We start from the raw sequence: 6,137 nt of genomic DNA, 5'->3' as shown, positions 1-6,137 counted from the left end.
GAAGAGGTGAGTAGATCTGCTTTGGCCCCCCCGCCCCCGAGACAAAACAAGCACTTAACCCTTTGCAGCACAGAGGTGACCCCACTGCAAGGGCACAATGTTCCTTCACCCGGAGTTCTTCTATAGAGAGCTAGAGATTAGTTGTGGACGAAAACCATTAGAAGATTTTGGACTCCGGCACCCTCGGTCTGGTACGCACATTAGACTTGGTTCATGTGCAACTCCGGAGTTTTGGGTTCCTTCTTTTTAAAATGACACTGAACTCCGGAGTTACATCCTAAAAATACATTTGAGAACCTTAAAAGGAGAACTATGAGGTGAGTGAAAATCATCACTCACAGTTTCATTGTCACACGTCGGCTCAATAGATGGCAGAGCAAACAGATACAGGCGCTCGCTCACTTCTCGATCATCTCCCTGCAGAGATCAGTGACTGTCACTAACGGTTCCCTGCAGGGATTCCCTGGGCTCCCCCCCCCCCCCCTCTGTCCGATCCCCCAGCGCTGACTGGCAGAACGGATGGGGAAGGGGTGGGTACAGCTGTCACTCACACTCCTGGGTGGATCCAGACAGTAATGCCGGGATCCATCCCAGCTGCGGCGTCTCAGTATACAGCGAGTTGTAGCTCCCTATATACTGAGCTTTGGGTGACGGGAGGACGCTAGTTTGTGTCCTCCCGTTACCCTAAGGAGAACTATGGGGAAAAGCCCTAACCCCATAGATCTCCTTTAACTATGAACAACAATGTATCTTATTTGTGTATCACTCGGCTGTAGATCCTCCAATCATCTCTGAATTGGTGCTGACACTGTCCTTCCTTCTGGAGGGGGGCTACGTCTGTTCCCCATGGTCCCTGTGTGTTGTACAGTAGTCACCGCTCCAAGCTCGCTCTGGGATGGACTACAAGCTCATGTTTAGTTTACTAATTTGTATTGAGCTTGTAGTCCATCCCGGGAGCGAGCGGTGTCACTGTATGCCAAAAACCAGAGAGTCACAAGTCGCTGTCATCTGAATGTGACCTTTCTAACTGGCCGAATGTGACAGGGTGGCTGGGTGAAGGTCTCCTAAAATCCAGGCTGCTTCATACCTTCCCTCCCCACCTCATAACCCGAGGCATGCCAGTCTAAATTACTTCAATCACACACGTCGGTGTAGTAGGTGAAATGTCTGAGGTGTCTGCCTTTAGGCATTCCCTAAAGACTCATCTCTTCAGGGAAGCCTATCCCACCTCGACCTAACCGCGGAACCATCACGTTATCAAACAATTCATCCCCACACAGCTCCCTCCTCCTGTGTCACTTCCCCCTCCCTATTAGATTGTAAGCCCTCAGGGGCAGGGCCCTCCTTACCATCTTGTCTTGAATTGTATTGTGATTGTAATGTCTTCCTTATATTGTAAAGCGCTGCGCAAACTGTTGGCGCTATATAAATCCTGTATAATAATTAACAGCTATTAACAACATCTAGTGGCCATAATAAATACTTGCTCCTCAGCTCCCTCTAGTGGCCATAATAAATACTTATCCCCTATGCTCCTCAGCGCCATCTAGTGGCCACAATAAATACTTATCCCCAATGCTCATCAGCGCCATCTAGTGGCCACAATAAATACTTATCCCCTATGCTCCTCAGCGCCATAATAAATACTTATCCCCTATGCTCCTCAGTGCCATCTAGTGGCCACAATAAATACTTATCCCCAGTGCTCCTCAGCGCCATCTAGTGGCCATAATACATACTTATCCCCAATGCTCATCAGCGCCATCTAGTGGCCATAATAAATACTTATCCCCTATGCTCCTCATCTAGTGGCCATAATAAATACTTATCCCCTATGCTCCTCATCTAGTGGCCATAATGCAGTATTACATCACGATGCATTCAACCTGAAAAGAAAATATATTAAAAAGGGTATCTATGGTGCGCCAGAGTGAGTGCGATAATTCTCCAGCCAATATTCATGGCTAACTCTTAACTGATGACCGGGGCTTTATATTTTTATACATCTATATAATTTTATATATAATTGGAGTTTTTGTCCATGTTTGGTGTGTTATTTTAAATAAAAGTAGAGTAATGTTTTGTGTTTTTCAATTCAGATTATTTTAAATCCATTAAAAAAAATTTAAATGTCTAATAAAATACAGTTAAAAAAAATAATAAAAAAGAGGGAAAAAATAATGTTCATTTTCAGCCTGACAAATTCTGCTGCGGGACGTGTGTTGCGGCGCCATTCATTTCAATACTACCCCAAACACGCCTCCCGCCCACAGTATGATCGCCCGCACTGGAACGCACAGTACTGCAATGCTGTATTTCCAATGCAGTGCGATTGCAAAAAATTGTGCATGCCTTTTTATTCTAAAGTAAACTTTCTGTTTCTAACACGGCATCTGTGTATTTTATGTTTTTATCTGATTAATCAAAAAAACAATCATCCAACTAATCGATTATGAAAATCATCGTTATGCAACCCTAGAACAATGTAACATTACCATCGCTTGTTGGAAGCAATGCATGATGGGTTATGTAGTCCTGAAAAATGGAGATTGCATCACCTCAATCAGCAGGGAAAGAGACACAAAGGAATCCAGGAAGTTGTTGGAAGTGATGGGCAGACGGAAGGCGGCGCTCCCTACATAAAAGGGATGCGTTCATGTAAGCTTTGATTGTATTATCAGACACACCCCCAGTATGTATTCCTATCACACTGCTGATGTCATAACAGGAGAGGAGATGCCGGGACTTTACATCACCTTTAAGAACGTTTGTTTTTGCCTCTATTTGCAGAGAAAAAATGTTCACAGATATTAGTCCGGTGAAGGGCCCTGAAAAGTGTTTATAAATAGAGCGCTTTGTGTATGTAAAGTGTAACAATAAATATCCGGAGCCCCGTGTACTGCGCGTTCTTATCTCAAACACCCTTCCCAGCTCTGCCGATCTACGTCTTATCTTATATACACACACAATATCATACCCCCTCCCCCCCCCTCAGATGAGAACGAGGGGCGTCATCTGTCACAATGTATTTAGGCCACACCCCCAGTTATAACTTTACGCCCAGGACTATGTACTGCTAGGAACCCTTCCCTGCCAATCCCTCCACTGGTATCCACCCCCTCTGCCTCTCTGCCAATCGCACCACTGCCTTCCATCCCCACCCAGCCAATCCCGCCACTGGTTTCAATCTCCCACACGTCTCTGGTAATAAAAATAAAAATAACAGGAAATCCAGAATAGGGACACCTGTCCTGGTGAAAATTAAGAAGGCATTTTCCCTCATTTGTAATGATTTCCTCTCACTTCCTGTTACTTCTCTGGAACAGGAAGTGAAAATCTGTTCAATCTCTAAATCCTTAATAATAATAATAGATGAAGTAAACAATGGACACGTGGGGTGACGCCACCACCCCGCATCCGCTGCAATCTGGGAGCCCCAATGCCGTGGATTCCCAGATCCCTGGGAATAGCAAACGCAATTGTGGGCGGAACCATGCACAGATGCATTAAAGTCAAACACCTCTCAGACCCCACAAATCAGGTAAGTGGGGGGGGGTTTATTTGAATGCGGGGGTTGGGATATGTGCCCATGTTTTATGTTACACCCTAAATATCGAATATGATATGAAAGGACTATGCCTTTAAGAGGGCACTGTCTGCACATCTCTGTCCTTGTGACATCCCAGGATGAGCCCTCCCATACAACAGCCCCGCCATCCCTGGACATACGGCTCTCCTCCTCAATGACAGGCCATTCTCCTCTCCATCGCACCAGGTCTGTCAAAGACAAAGGGCCCCATGTCATAGGCAAGGGCCCTCAGCATCCATAAGGGGCCCCTCTACTACAGCTTACACACTGACCCCTCCCAGATAAGCAGCCATCCCCTTCTCTGGACAGCTCCCATCCCCCCTCCTCCACAGCAGTGGCCCAGTAACCCTGACATCTGAGGCAGCTGTAAAAGCACCACAAGTCTCAGAATGCTGGTGATTGTGGTTCTTCCACAGGTTGCCTAGAGCTGACAGCACATCCTATGACAGCCATGTTCATCCTTCCCCCCACCAGCCGCCCCTCAAGCACCCAACACTCCCGACCCCGGCCCCCCTCACCTGTCCCCAGCTGAAGGTCTCTGCGTCTCTCAGCTCCAGGCGCATGCGCGGATCCCCGGCCCCAACGCTACTCTAGGACCACATGACACACCCAGTCACGCCCCCTCAGCCGCACGGTCGCCTCATTGGCTGATGGCTTCACGCCCCGCCTCAAGTTCAGTTAGCATCATAGAGTCCCGCCTGTCGCATAGAGTGACTCTCCTCTCCTTGGTGTGATCTCTATGGTTGTCGCACACCTTAGTGAGCGGCCTGAGGCTTCTGTTGGTTACCATGGGGGCGGCGTTGCGGCTGTCTGGGTGCCACATATAAAAGGGGCCACCCCCCAACCCCCATAATAAAGCAAAACAGTAATAAGGGAAAAAACACATCAGACTGACGCTAGCTAAAACCAGTGCTTCAATATACAGTTAACCGATCAGTTCAGTATCTTAGCTGTCATTACGCCCAGGAACTTCACTCAATCATATAAAATAAAAACAAATTAAAATGTTATTATAAGGCAAGTGTAAAATACATACTTAGCTTTGCCATTTTGGGTAAGGGCATACCCTAATCTGTGCTGCATGAGCACCCTGCGCCCCAGGGCAAGACTATCCGAGCTTTGGCCCACCAGCAGTGGAAACTACAAATCCCATGAGGCATTGCAAGACTGACAGGCACAGTCATGACTACCAGAGGCAGATGCATGATCTAATTTGTAGTTTCACCACAGCTGGAGACCCAAACTTTGGCTATCCCAGCCATAGGGGGGAATCATTTAATACACACACTGCCCTAGTAACAGCAATGTGCAAACCCAATATAGAGTGCTGGGTGCCAATGCATGGGGCAGGATTGGTGGCCATTACAATGGCAACGTGTAAAACAAATTATAACCCCTTAGTGTGCTGGGTGCTCAGCCAGGATTGCTGGCTGCCACTATGGCAACATGGCAACTAAATTATTCCCTGCTAGAGTGTTGGGGCGCACACGCACAGCGCTCTAGTGGGGAATCATTTGGTTTCTACGTTGCCATAGTAACAGCTATATAACACTGCAAGTCCCACATACGCATGTTCAGTGGACGGTCTCATTCACACAGGGCTTTTATTTCTGGCTGTGGTTTCCTGCGGCTGGAATCACAGGAGGTTGTGGGGAGCTGCGGCTGCTCAGCCATGCCAGGCCGACAGGAGGAGACGCTGTCCTCAGCTATTCACATATATCTGCTCATATAGTGCTAACCTGCGGTTAGGGACAGATGACCGACCCTGGACACAGACAGATCGCATCCAGGACCATTCATCTGTCCCTGTCTGCAGCTAGTCAGCAATTCACTCCAACATGGAAGAGATCTTATTTACTTCCGCTTCTCTCATCACCCATACAGCGGGATTTCTTTATGAGTTTGTTGCAACAAAAGCGCCGCACAGTGGGGGGAATTTATCATAGCAATTGCGAGTGTTTGAACTTGCACGGAATATATTTGCGCCACATTTATGATGCCAGTGTAATGTTGTTGATAAATGAGGTTTAACCCCTTCATGACTGAGGCCTTTTTTTCATTTATTTGCACCCATGTTATATTTCACATTTTAGGCCTGAAAATTACTTAAAACTAGGGATTAGTATCGGTACTCGTACTAGGTCTTAAAAAAGTGGTATCGGTGCATCCCTACTTAAAACCCCCAAACATTATATTTATTAAAATAAACTCTTTTTGATTAACCCTTGCACTGGGGCTGCCCAACCTCATTTGTGTTAAAGATGGACAAAGTTATACTCCCCCAAAGTTCTGAGCCGGCTTCTTCTTACACCGATCCTTCCTCCGTCTCTCCCCCTCCTGTGCAGCGGTCTAAGGTCCTGTAAATCAGCAATGTCTATACACAGTGTATAGGCGCGAGGACGCTGAGGAAGATTCCAATCCTGCAAGGTGGGGGGGAGAGAGGTGGGAGGGAGCGCATGTGACAGCTGGCCGGCTCGGAGGATCGGGTGAGTATATCTATGTAATTTTACCACCTGGCAGCATTTAACCCTTGCAGTGCCGGGGGGGG

General features: G+C 47.3%; 1 protein-coding gene across 2 annotated transcripts in view; it reads right to left on the bottom strand.

Moving 5' to 3' along the window:
• Positions 1-4,206, bottom strand: part of VDAC3 (voltage dependent anion channel 3) — a 27,223-nt gene extending 23,017 nt beyond the window's left edge. The window contains exon 1 of one of the 2 annotated variants that reach the window (XM_018561935.1): positions 4,108-4,206. The gene's annotated coding sequence lies outside the window, so the exon portion shown is untranslated. The remainder of the gene's footprint in view (positions 1-4,107) is intronic. The other variant, XM_018561937.1, reaches the window with a different exon arrangement.
• Between the last annotated feature and the right edge of the window lie 1,931 nt (positions 4,207-6,137).

Source organism: Nanorana parkeri, unplaced genomic scaffold (genome assembly GCF_000935625.1).
Source record: "Nanorana parkeri isolate BGI_ZX_2015 unplaced genomic scaffold, ASM93562v1 scaffold551, whole genome shotgun sequence".
NCBI lineage: Eukaryota > Metazoa > Chordata > Amphibia > Anura > Dicroglossidae > Nanorana > Nanorana parkeri.
Note: the sequence above shows the minus strand (reverse complement) of the source record. Positions and strands in the feature narration are given on the sequence as shown.